Genomic DNA, 12755 nt, shown 5'->3' on the forward strand with positions numbered 1-12755 from the left:
CATTTGCAGGGTACATTGTGTTCAGGTGCTCTGCGTCTGAGTCAAGAGCCCCTCAGTTTGTGCTTTTTAATTTTTTGATGTTAAATGGAGGCACACATGAAGGTGGGGGAAAGGGGACAGGGCAGATGTGTGGTCGTGGGATGGGGGGGGGGGGGTTATCCTGAAGATATTTGAGTGAATTTTAATAGACCTGTTTTTAAAAAAGTGCATAATCTGAAGTGACAGAAGTGACCATGAAATAATGTGTTGCCATGTGGCTTTTACACCTGATGTGAAAACATTATGGTCATTATGAAGAGTAAGGTCATTATTGTTTATGAAGATGATTTTGCACTTTCCTGTTTTTAAGACAGTTTCCCCCATTTCGTGAGGTGAAGTGCATTGGCAAGATACTAAACCCCAAATTTCCCCTGATAGAGACATTGCTAGATGCACAAGAAAATTGTTGTTTAATTACAAACCATTTTCTAGACATTCCACCAGTTTTTGTGGCAAAATTAAAGGTGAAATATTGAAATATTGAAAAATACAACATATAGTAAAAGGAAAAACGAGCTGTATAAAACATACATGTGGATGAAATTGATGGATAATACTAAAAGTTAAAAACGCTCATTCCCATATGGGGTCCCAAATATTCTTTGTGAGGTTAAACAGTTGCTGTTTTTTGAAAAAATGTACAGTAAATGTCTGACTTAATAAATGCTCTTCTTCTTTCATTGAATAAGATAATTTTCAGAGCATTTCTCTTGTTGGTGACTAGCACTATACGCTTCCTTAGATTTACTGCGGGTGAAGCAGATTTAGCACTTGGCCACTGTATGTCTTTAAAACTAAATTACACTTAGAAATCCACGTTTACTTTTACAAAGCTTGTATTCTGCGCTCCGCCCCACTGCAGCATTTTCCACTGGAAAGGAGCAAAGGAAGGAAGTTAATTGTTAGTTTGTCAGAGCTTTATGAGTGTGAGACGACCCAAAATAACATAAATCCACACATTCATACAAGAGAGCTACTCCAGCAGATTAGTTTAGAAATAGCCGGAAATAACTCAGGCCAGGAACACTTACTGTTTTTGTTTAAAAAAGAAAATTCATAGACCAATAAAGCTCAGCGACTATAGCCTCCTGTAGTTGATGGATGCTTTGTTTCACAGTTAAACCTGAACACGTTAACCTATTACATTAATAATGTCATTAGTACATCTATCCAGTCTTTTTAAATTAGACCTTGTAGCATAATGTGCTTTGTGGATTGTCGTTTGTGATATGAAAGCCCCAATATGTGTTGTTTTTTTTGTTGTCAAAAAGTGAAAACACCTTCATACAGGCAGACATATCTAGAAAGTTCACGCAGCACCGATCACATTATATAACGATGGGACAAACAGTAGCAAATGTAACACAATGAGTTAGGATTACGTGTGGGTTGTTGACGCTCTTGAGAGTTCCTGTGTGCAACGTTGTGCAGATTTGGGATAAGAGCACTTCTGTGAGCTTGTCATCCTTTGTTGTCACCAGGTCTCACCAGGATTGGACATGTGCTGGCGCTGCACATCTGCACACACCTCCGCACACACTCACCGCGCTAACACTGCGCTGTCCTCCAATATTAATACATGAGGGTGATGATGCTGTGGGACTGTACACATGTCACACTGTCACTGTCACAGCCGAGCAGAGGAGGGGAGAGAGCGGTGGGGGTGCAAGAGAGAGAGAGAGAGAGAGAGAGAGACGGAGAGGAAGAGAGAGGGAGGGGGCTAATTTCGGATGCATGGCATGTGGAGTTAGGATAACCATCTTTTCTGCAGCTCTCCTCCGCCACACTGTTTGTTCAATTACCATTTACTGCAGAGAAAGAGAGGGGCACTCAGAAAGAAGGAAAGAGAGAGAGAGAGAGAGAGAAAGAGAGAGAGAGAGGGAGAGGCAAAGGGAACAGAGAGAGGGAAGAGCAAGGGCGATGGAAGGAGAGGAGGAGGAGGAGGAGTGGTGCTCAGTGATGCAGGGGATGAGGAAGTAGATGCGAAAGAGTTGGGGAGAATAGAGTGAGAACAAAAACAGAGGGAGAAAGAGAGAGAGAGAGACAGAGAGAGAGAGAGAGAGAGAGAGAGAGAGAGAGAGAGAGAGAGAGAGAGAGAGAGAGAGAGAGGGAACAAGCCAAAACAATCTGTATACAGCGGCAGGGCGAGGAGCAGAGGACACAGGGTGAGATGTGGTGCAGAGCTGACAGAGAGGAGAATGTGTCACATACAGGTGTCAGGTACAGGGGTCATGTCCCGTCGGTGCTTGACCGTGTCTGCTCAACAATGTCACACGACACCGTCTCGTATGTGGTTTTCTGAGAGTTTCGCGATAAAAGATGTAGAATCTGTGCGGCAGGATTTCCTTGTGTAACAGCCTCGTACATGCAGGGCTTCTGTTATGAAACACCGCCACTGTCTCTGCTTTGATAAGTGTCACGGGCTGTGAGTGTAACTTTAAAAAAACCCATATTCAAACAGACTATTCCCAGCTCTCTGCATGGGGTCCCAACCGTACCAAATTGAGATGAAGCTCGATCCTCCAGCTCCTCTCATCAAGTCTCCCCCTCTCTTCTGCATCCCCCCCTCTTTAAAATTCTAATCCCTCCCTTCTCATCCTTCTTCAACTCCCCCCTTCCTTCACAGTCCTTCTCTCTCTTTCTGTGTGTGAGTGTGCGTGTGTGTGTGTGTGTGTGTGTGTGTGCGTCCCCTCTCTCTCTAGTTGGCTCTGGCTCCAGTATACAGAGCAATTACAGAGATGATATCCACTGTCAGTCAGCGGCTCACAGATGAAGCCGGGCCTCTTTAACATGCTAATGGAACGCCAGATTCAATCAGGCCTTTGTATGGCAGAGGGGAGGGCAGCGCTGCTCATTAAAAAATAAATAATAATAACAATGAGGCCCTGGCCGCAGAGGCGAGCAGCACCTAAACCGTGGCGTTGAACTCGCTCCCTGACTCTGCTCTCTCAGAAAACACCACTGGACCATCATCCCTCTCTTCCACCCGTCCTCCCGTCCTCCCTCTGATCTTCAGAAAAAATGCCAGAATGTGGCATGGGGGGGGTGAGTGGGTTGGTGAGTGTGAGGGAGGCGCAGGAGGAGGTGGAGGAACAGGTTGAGTGTGTGAGGGTGCAGACTCCTTCAATCATTTGACAAAACAAAAATAGATTATGTCAAGTCAGCACTCTGTCTCAGGTTTTTGTTAATCGTTCTCCCTCTGTTCTGTCCCTCAACCTTCTCTCTCTCTCTCTGTCTCTCTCTCTGTCTCTCTCTCTCTCACACACACACACACACACACACACACACACACACACACACACACACACACACACACACACACACACACACACACACACACACACACACACACACACACACACACACACACACACACATTACATTACATTACATTACATCCTTGGGACTTGCTCTGACCTTAAACATAACCACGACTTGAATAACCCTAATCTAAACCTTACTTAACTTTAAAATAATATTAGGACATGTTTGTCCAGTGCCTTGGACCAGGCAAATGGATTCCAGAAAATTTGATCCAAACATTTCCAGTTTAGCTTCCACATATAAAAAGATCAGCAGGAGACTGTCTGGGTTAGAAATGTCTGGGTGGACATGATGGACGCAGGACATGACCTTTAAATTCCATTGCAGAAATCTCATGTTTTTGTTTACAGCACATTAACACACAGGCTTTTGAATCTCGTCCTTCTGTTCACATTTTCGTTGGCGTCTTCTTGGTGTATAGCACGTGTCAATTAACATTTTTCCTGCTATATTCTCACCTGGGCTCACTTGGTAACTTTCCAGACATTTTACTTGGGGCTGGCAGTAAAAGTAACGGATAATGTCTGGAGCAACTGACTCAGACATGTGTTCCCTCTGGAAAATTTCAGGAATATGTCCGTTTCTTCTCTCCATGTCTGCGAGCAGCTGTAGTGAGCAAGTCAGGGGGGATTTTCTTCCGTTTGCTTAACTCAGTGAATCTTTTGCTTAACAGAGATATTGAAAAATGGTATCATTCTTGACATCTAACAGCCAGAAAGCAAATTAATGCATTTCCCAAAATGTTGAATATGAAGTTTAGTACTTATTTGCAATAGCACCACAGTGATCTAGTATTTCATGTTACTGAAGTAGGAGGAATTGAGAGGGGGAAAAAAGGGTCTGAACGGATTTGCGGAGGTCCATGCTGCCCCTGTTGTAAGTTACGCAATGAGTCTGAACATGTCTACGACGATGGCGTGGGGGGGGGGCCTTCTTAAATGTCAGTGTGAGCCGAGGAAATGTTTAGCCACAGGACATCATATTGGCTTCAGCGGGGTTTTGATTCACAGGGATGAACGTCTGATGTAATTCAGCTGTCACATTTAACAAGCATATTGCACCACATTCAGCATCTGATATCCTCATTACTCTCATTACCGTGCCGCTTTGGAGAGCCATTCAAAAGCCCGAGCTCCTTTCATCCACCGTACGCTTTGTTTGAGGTCTCTCCGTGGAGGTGTGATTCATGGACGCTCAGTTCCTCTTTATTCGCCGTGAATCAACACCGGAGAGCGGAAGTTTGTTTGTGAGTTGGTGCGGGGGTTTATGTCCACATGCCCACAGACGAGAGATTTATCACAACCGAGATCAAGCCGGTACTCGCTGAATAATGCATCACCTGACTACCGTGGAAAGAAATATGCTGAATATGCCTCAGCTGAGCAGAAGGTGCGGGAGGAGGTGCGAAAACACGTAAAGCTTGTTCTCAATTTAACTTCAGTGTACGAGACAACAGAGGGATTGCGTTGCTCATATGTTTTGACAAATGAGCTCAGGTCTGTTTCAAGGAGGTTTCCCTCTGTCATATAATGAGCTTTGCCGGGGGAATCTGCATCCATGGGGGACTTTAGTGTGTGTTTGACTCAAAAAGTCTCCAGCATTCTTTTAAAAATAAGTTCTTGTATTAACTGCCATAAAATCCTTGGCGGCTCATCCTGATATTAGCAAACCTCCTGAGCTGCCTGCAGTTCTTTATAGGGGGGAGATGATGGATGCTGATTTTAACAAAAGTGTCATTTGTGGTCACACCACTGCCAAGTGACATTACAGAGGAGACCCCCCCTCACCCCCCAGCACTTAAAGAGATTGGGCTGTGGTTAGACTGGCCAAGGATGAACGGAGAGCACTGTGTTAGAGGACATGCCCGTTTGTTAGGCTACTCCATATTCAAAGACAAAACACTGCAGGGCTGCAATGAAAGCAGGGGTCGTCAACCACAGTATCCTCCCCCCACTCTATTTGGCTGATAGCATTTTGCCCTCTACCCTCCCTGGGGACTGGAAGAAATGAAATGGACTGGCAAACACAGGGCAGGGGTATATTATGGTTGATGTTCTTCAAACAGCTCAGTGTTTTTTTTTCTAATCTCCACATCCACCCTTTGCCAGCCCATCATGCCTTCTCCTGTTCTCTTCAGCCTTCGGGCTTGTGGTATAATCTCATAGAGAATCTGGCGCCATTGTTGCTCTCCTCCGAAATGTATTTGGGTTGATCCACCGGTTTGTGGCTGAGTGATAGAATTCCATACCTGAGGGCGCAGGATTCTGGGAGGTGCATGGGAATAAAGTCCCGGCTATTGTTCCACCTGTGACCGCTGCCTCGAACAAGGGAAGAAGGGGAGGAGATGGGAGAGACATGTGGGTTTGGGTGTGGGGGCTGGGCGGCAAGGAACAAGTAGGAGCAGTTCTGAACAGGCGGAGGACAGGTGGAGATGGGGGAGAGGGGGAGAGGGGGAGAGAGGGAGAGGGGGAGAGGATACATGTTACGGTGTGCTGCCTTCTTAGGCTCAGAATGTCACCTTGTCCTTTTTCCCCCTGTCTCTCCCTCTTTTTCTGGTTTTCTCTCTCCATCTCTTTCTGCCTCTTCACCTGTGCACTGATATACAGACAGCGTCTCCTCTCTCCTTTCTACCAGTGCTGCATGTCTAATCTCCCCCCACTGCAGTGGATCAGTGTCTTTCAGCAGACACCACAAGGTACACTGCTCGTGTTCCTCCTCCATAGCATTCCAACAGTACATCCATCACTGACTCAGACTGCGCCCTCAGCCATGCAGGGACATTCAGACACATCTCCGTTGAACAAACTCTCTGATCATCTTACAAACCTGACTGGCCGTCAGCCAAGGGAGGAGCGTTCATTACAAAAGAAAAATACATAAAAAGACAGAAACCTGAGAAAGAAAGAGAGCAGGCAGCAGGGAATTTAAAAGAGGACGGGGCTGTTGGAAGAGATTAATTTGGAATCTGCTGTGAACCTTTTTGTGTTTTTTGCTGCTGGATGATTCAGTGAGTCAAGCAGGTTATTCCCATATTATTAAGGTGTGATCCCTGAAACTGCTGGACTTTACAAAAGAGTAAGCTGATCACAACATATACAAATCTGGAAATAAACAGTATACTGCACCAAAAGATCTGTCTTTGAAGCTCCAAACCTGTCACCTGTAGGCTAGACAGGTGAGGACGGCACCGAATACTGTCAGCTTCAATTCACATATTCAAAATGTGTGTGTGTAGAGAGTCAGAGCCAAGTATCTAATGTCCACAGAAAGGTTTCATACTAGTTTTCTACAACACTGGTCGTCTGTGAAACATCCGATGAAACTTTTCAGAGCTACGTTTTTAAACGTACAATATGTAACTTCGGCAGCTAGGGGTCGCTCAGTCAATACAAAAGATCTAGTTTTATGACATCACGAAGCAGCGTGGGATAATGGGAGTTGTTGTCTTCACCACCATTTCTTGTCCCATAATCTTCTTCAGATATGCACTGAACTCCGGAGATTCTCCGCACTTTCTCTGGAGAAGGAGCATGTTTGAACGCAAATGTACTAGTGAGAGCGGGGGGGCGTTGATGATGCTTCCTACACACGACAGATGCAAGAATGAAAAGAAAACTAAAAGAACAAATCCCAAATATCTCAAGGTGAAAAAACGTTGTCGTAGAAGACACAGACGAAGATGTCAAACCACGTGATCTCTGCAGTGGAATTAATACGAATTAATTCCTGCCTCTGCCTGCTGCACCCGGCTGCACCACCTCTGGCTTGAATAACGTGGAGGATTTGTTGCTGTTGTGAACACATCTGTAATGAAAAACCTCGCTGCATTGTGCATGTGTGACAGACAAACCACGGGTGAAGTCCGGACCCAATTCTCCGGACTTCATCCGCAGGTCATGTCTGAAAACGACTCCTGCCTAAAATCGGTTGGTTTGAACATTGTAGGAAACATTTACATAAATATATCATAGGTCTATTTGTAGACATTTTAATGAAGATTTGTTACATATTCTATCTTTAACAGGCAGTGAGTATTAGATTTTCAAGGGTTACATTTTTTGGTAAAAGGTCCACGTTTATACTGGGATTAAAGTTACATAAAACAGGGTTAGCTGTCTGACCATGTGGGTTAGGATTAGTGCGAAAGGGGAATGAATGTGAGCCTGTGCCCTGACAAGGGTAACCACACAGGGGTGTGTGTTTGCTCATATTTGTGTGTTTGTTTTATGCGCTCATTGTGACCCTCTCTCTGTGTGAACACTGTGGCCGCGCTGCGTGCCGTGTCTGTACAGTTGGCCTGCATCGAGCTGTGCTGCACTGTTCTCTCTGTGTTCCCATCATTCCTGGCTGTCCTCATCCATTAGCCCTGACAGCTATTTGTCTGTCATTACTGACCTCAAAACAGCACCAACACTCTGCGTCACCACACACACACACACACACACACACACACACACACACACACACACACACACACACACACACACACACACACACAGGCTGCACACTCGCTGATCCTTGCACTGCGAAATGATTATGTGCCTGCGCTACAGTTTAAACATAATTACATCGTTTGCTCTCATCACAAAAGGTGCTGCAGTGATAAATATCACATCGGAATGTAAGGAGACCAAATTCATAATATTTTCATTAAATCTATTCAACCCGTCCTGAATGTGTTGGTGCAGGTTCCAACATGAAGCCAGACGTATGGCTTCTCTCCCAAAGTGTCATCACTATCTTTATCAGATATTGATTTAAGGTGGAACCAGAGACAACCAGGATATCAGTCAGGGAAGAAATACACCTGGATCATTTTACCAGCCCACCTTTATTGCCCTTTGATGGATAGATAATACAGTTCCTACGTAAAATCAAAAGAAAAATTACGCAGCCAAAGGATTTAGCTTTGCAGAGCCGATTGGAGCGCTACAGCATATCTACAGAACGAATTAGTAAGGTCACAGCAGAGATCAGACCACTAGATGTGTGCGCTTGTGTGTGTGTCTGTCAGTGTGCGAGTGTGCCTCGTGTGGTTGTGTGCTGCAACAAAAGCCAACAGTCTCCAAAAGTTCAGTCACTGCTGGACGAGTAGCCAGCCAGGGATTTAACAGAAGGATTTAAAGGGGGTGTGCATCTGCTTCTGTGGCTCGATCGCATGCGTCTGCCCTGTACTGTGAATGTTTCCTCGCATTGTGGCGCTGAGGACCGACAGGCATCGTAGGCAGCGGTATCAGAGACACACTGTCTTCACCCTCATTCCATTGCATTATATTCACATCATGCCTCCTCCCCGAGCTTCCATCGTTCTTTACTCCATCTTTCTTGGAGTCCCCAGCCAGCAGCTCCTCTGTGTCTACCAAAGATTCAGACTGGCAATTAAATCCTCCTCGCCTTGATTCAGCTACTTAGGAGAGATCAAGGTAGGGTTTTCTGTAGGGGGGGGGGCTTTTGGGGGCCTTCCTCTATCATATTATCTCACTAGGGTGTCATTACCACCCCATTCCACTCTGTCATTATGCACGATACTCCTCTGTGGGCGAGACCGAGGGCTTACCCTGCCTTATATAAAGTATGTCTACGTGTTTTTTAATAGCTGGTATGTGTGCTTGATGTTGTTTGTTAGTATTTTGGAATAAAAGCTGCTCTAGTTTGGAATTCAGTTCTCTGATCAGATTGCAAATGGCAGCAGATTGGCCCTCTGCTGTGTGACTCAGTGAAGGGAGGGGACTCACACTCATTTGTCCTTTCACCTAAAAATGTAAACTATGCGTGTGAGACTTTGAAGCTGCTCTAACTTTGTTTGACCTTCACTATGCTGGTACTTGGGCTTTTTTTTTCTTCAATTCTAGCCACAGAGCATAACACCACATGCGTGCACGTGCTGCACCAGGCTGTACTTTACCCATACTTTAGAGTACAATGAAATTAGGGAAATTGCTGTTCTCAAAATTGGTAGGTTGGGTTAGAGGGGAGACCTACAATTAGAGGGGAAAGTTTAACACCCTCCCAGTGACGCGGAGAAAAATGTACAGACACAAACATGTTGATTGTGCTGCACCGATGCTCAGAAAACAATTAAAAAACAAAGCTACAGTTCATTTGTAAGGCATTTAGGTAAAGCATCACATTTTACTACTGGCACGGCACACTATGGAATGTTTGCAGTGTGCGTGTGTGCGTGTGTGCGTGTGTGTTCATGAGTCTCACTGCGGTGCTTATATTTGGATTAAGCACTGAAACATGTTCTGACTAATACTTAGCACTGTGCTGAAGTCTTGAGCAGCAACCACTGTATCATATCACAGTAACTAAGCTCTCATAACCTTTTTTACACTTCCCCACAGTGTGCACACTGTCAAGAAGAAATACACGCACACACACGCACACACACACACTTGTACTTCTGCCTTCCTCATCGACATAATGCATTCCCTAATCCCTGACATTAACCATGCAACTAAATGCCTACATCCCAACCCTTATCCTCACGCTAACCTAAACCCAATTCCACCCAAACTTAAAGGTGTTTTTCCGAAAGTGAGGACCAGTCAAAAAGTCCTCACGTTCCTCAAATGTCCTCACACCATAAGGTCTATAACTCAAACGGGTTCTCACACACACACACACATACACATACCTTACACACAACACTAACACAAACAGAGAAGCCAACTCTGATTTGTGGCACTCACACAAATTTTTAGCTTTCCCCGCGTAATCCTCTCATTAGAGCGTAGCATAACACCAGCAGTTCCAGGCTGCAGCAAACCAAACAGATCTTTATCACCATCCACCTGCCTTGTGTGCATATATTAACCTTCATCGGAAGCTAGAAATTAGCATACCGTGATTAGAGGAGATGGGGGAGATAAAGTTTGATAGGAACATGCAGTTATATTTTATAATCATTTTCAGATGCTAAAGAATGGACTTGAAGTTGCTGCTCTGACATTTACAGAGGGGCTCAGCAGCACCCTCTTGTGGTCATTGACAGTCAAACCTGCTCCAGTTTCGGGGTTTAAAGGTTTAGCCTGCTTGTGTGAAGGTGGGAAGCTTCACTGTGTGACTCCCAGCGCTGTGTGAGCCTTGTTTACCTCCTCCGATGAAGTGCATCGTGAGTCAGACACTGTGAGTTCAGGCTGAGGCAGCAATCTGGAGGAGGGATGCTGCTGCCACCGCTGTCTGTGGGGGAACATCCAGGCAAGCAGCTCAGAATACAGCCACCAGAAATATAAAAAAAACCTTTAGGACTGATGATCAAGGTGACAGGGGAGGAAAACTTAAAACAGAGTCATATGCCTTATGATGGACACAGGCATAAAGCCAGTGTGACATGTGAGTCAGAGGAATGTTGCCTCTAAAGGGCCTGACTTCATAATCCTTTATGTGCAAACCTGAGTGCACTGAGGTGTAAGCGTGCATTCAGTCTTTTGGAACAGTGTGTGTGTGTGTGTGTGTGTGTGTGTGTGTGTGTGTGTGTGTGTGTGTGTGTGTGTGTGTGTGTGTGTGTGTGTGTGTGTGCACGGACATATGCTTGTGTCCTCAATGTGTGTGATCAAGCATTTATCTATTGCGTACGTATGCATCTGCCAACCTTAGATTGAACCTTAGAAGATTGTGTGTGTGTGTGTGTGTGTGTGTGGGCTTACTCATATCTTAGTGGGTACCCATTTTTAGGATAGATCTTTTTCAAAGAGCCGTTTGAGGGGTAAGACTAGTCATTTAGTTGTGATGGTTAAGGGGTTAGGGAGCGTATTATTACCATGTCCTCAGTGTGTCCCCACTAAGGTAGAAGTACTAGATTTTGTGTGTGTGTGTGTGTGTGTGTGTGTGTGTGTGTGTGTGTGTGTGTGTGTGTGTGTGTGTGTGTGTGTGTGTGTGTGTGTGTGTGTGTGTGTGTGTGTGTGTGTGTGTGTGTGTTATTATCTGTGTACCATTCAGCAGAGCTTTTGGCGAGGCCTGTGATCCTGTTGATTGGGCCGGTGGTCAGGTGAAAGGGAGGCACAATGTCCTGCTGAGCCTGAGACTGGAAGGGAATACTGAATGGAACAGGACCAAATTTTCATTCTCTCTCTCTCTCTCTCTCTCTCTCTCTCTCTCTCTCTCTCTCTCCCTCCTGTGCTCTGGGTCCACTCTCTATCACGCTGCCTCCGCCGCTGAAATGAATTGGCTATTCCTGTAGTCCTGGGCACAGCTGTGTACAGCACCGAATACACACTGAGCTGATCATGAGGGAGGCGAGGAACGAATTTAGAGAGGGAGAGCGATGGTCGGAGAAATGGAGGTGGACAGCCAGACGGATGGGCAGCCATCCGTCACACTCTACAACACATAAGAAACAGTACAAAATCTGACAGCTTCTCCTGATCGCAATATGTAAAAGTAAACCAGTCATTTTTGTCATGAGAATTCTCCTCCTCGTCCGTGGTTATGAAACAGTCTGGCAACCCCAGTTTGTTTCTCTGCCACGAGTTTGTCAATGTGCAGACAGCCTTCATCCTCTGATCTGTCAGACTGGGTCTGAGCAGCCGCTAATGGTGCTTCTGCAGTACCAGTCTGCTGTTCCCTGTTGTGTGAGCAACAGAGAGAGAGAGAGCGAGAGAGACCGAGAGAGAGTGGAGGTTTGATGAGAAACTATATTGGGGTCTATGAGGAAGCTCCCAGCTCCCGGTCTCTTCAAATCATCCCACCGTCTCAGAGTTCTGTCAACAACAAACACATGGAGCAAGGGCAGATTTTCTCCGGCTGAGAAAGTCGTTTGTCTGAAATCTCACTGCAGCGCACACACAGGGCTGATTAAGACAGCTATGATCGTTACTTGCTGCTTGGCATACACCTTTGAGAATCCCCCCAAAATATACTGAGTTGTTGTTTTATTAATCCCCAGTAAGGCGCTGTATTGTCTATTACAGGTTTAAGGTTCTTCTATTTGTTTTTAAACCACAAAAAGGCCTGACCTCTAAATACATATCTTCTCTGGCCCCTTTCCACTTCCTTAGTCGAGGCTGAGGGGTGAGGGTGAGGGTGCATTCTCTCTAGCTGCCACCAGTCTACTCCCCTTCTGTGGACATATTTAAGACTAGACTGAATACTCTGGGCATTTGAGTGTCCTTTAGTTGCTTTGATCCACATCATAAAGCATTTTTATTTTATTTTATTTTATTATTTTCTGTTATTCCGCAGTGTGTCTTCTTTAATTGTATTGTGTTGCTAAATAAACTTGACTTGACTATTATCAGATGTATTGAATCATATCTGTGTCTCTGTTGGTGATATTCCAACATCAAGTACATCCACAGCTATGACTAAACCGTGTGTGTGTTTCCTGATGTCCCCCTCCCCACTGGGCCATGTGCGGGACAGGTGCCCGCTTTACGGCCCTGCAGAAA

At 45.4% G+C, this 12755-nt stretch overlaps 1 protein-coding gene across 2 annotated transcripts in view; it reads left to right on the forward strand.

Moving 5' to 3' along the window:
* The window catches only part of znf385a (zinc finger protein 385A), a 54918-nt gene that overhangs the window by 12559 nt on the left and 29604 nt on the right, over positions 1-12755 (forward strand). The window contains exon 1 of one of the 2 annotated variants that reach the window (XM_034591236.1): positions 8631-8786. The exons of the other annotated variant lie outside the window; for it this stretch is intronic. The gene's annotated coding sequence lies outside the window, so the exon portion shown is untranslated. Of the gene's footprint in view, positions 1-8630; positions 8787-12755 lie in introns of those variants that run through there. 2 annotated transcript variants of the gene reach the window in all.

This window comes from Hippoglossus hippoglossus, chromosome 7 (genome assembly GCF_009819705.1).
Source record: "Hippoglossus hippoglossus isolate fHipHip1 chromosome 7, fHipHip1.pri, whole genome shotgun sequence".
NCBI lineage: Eukaryota > Metazoa > Chordata > Actinopteri > Pleuronectiformes > Pleuronectidae > Hippoglossus > Hippoglossus hippoglossus.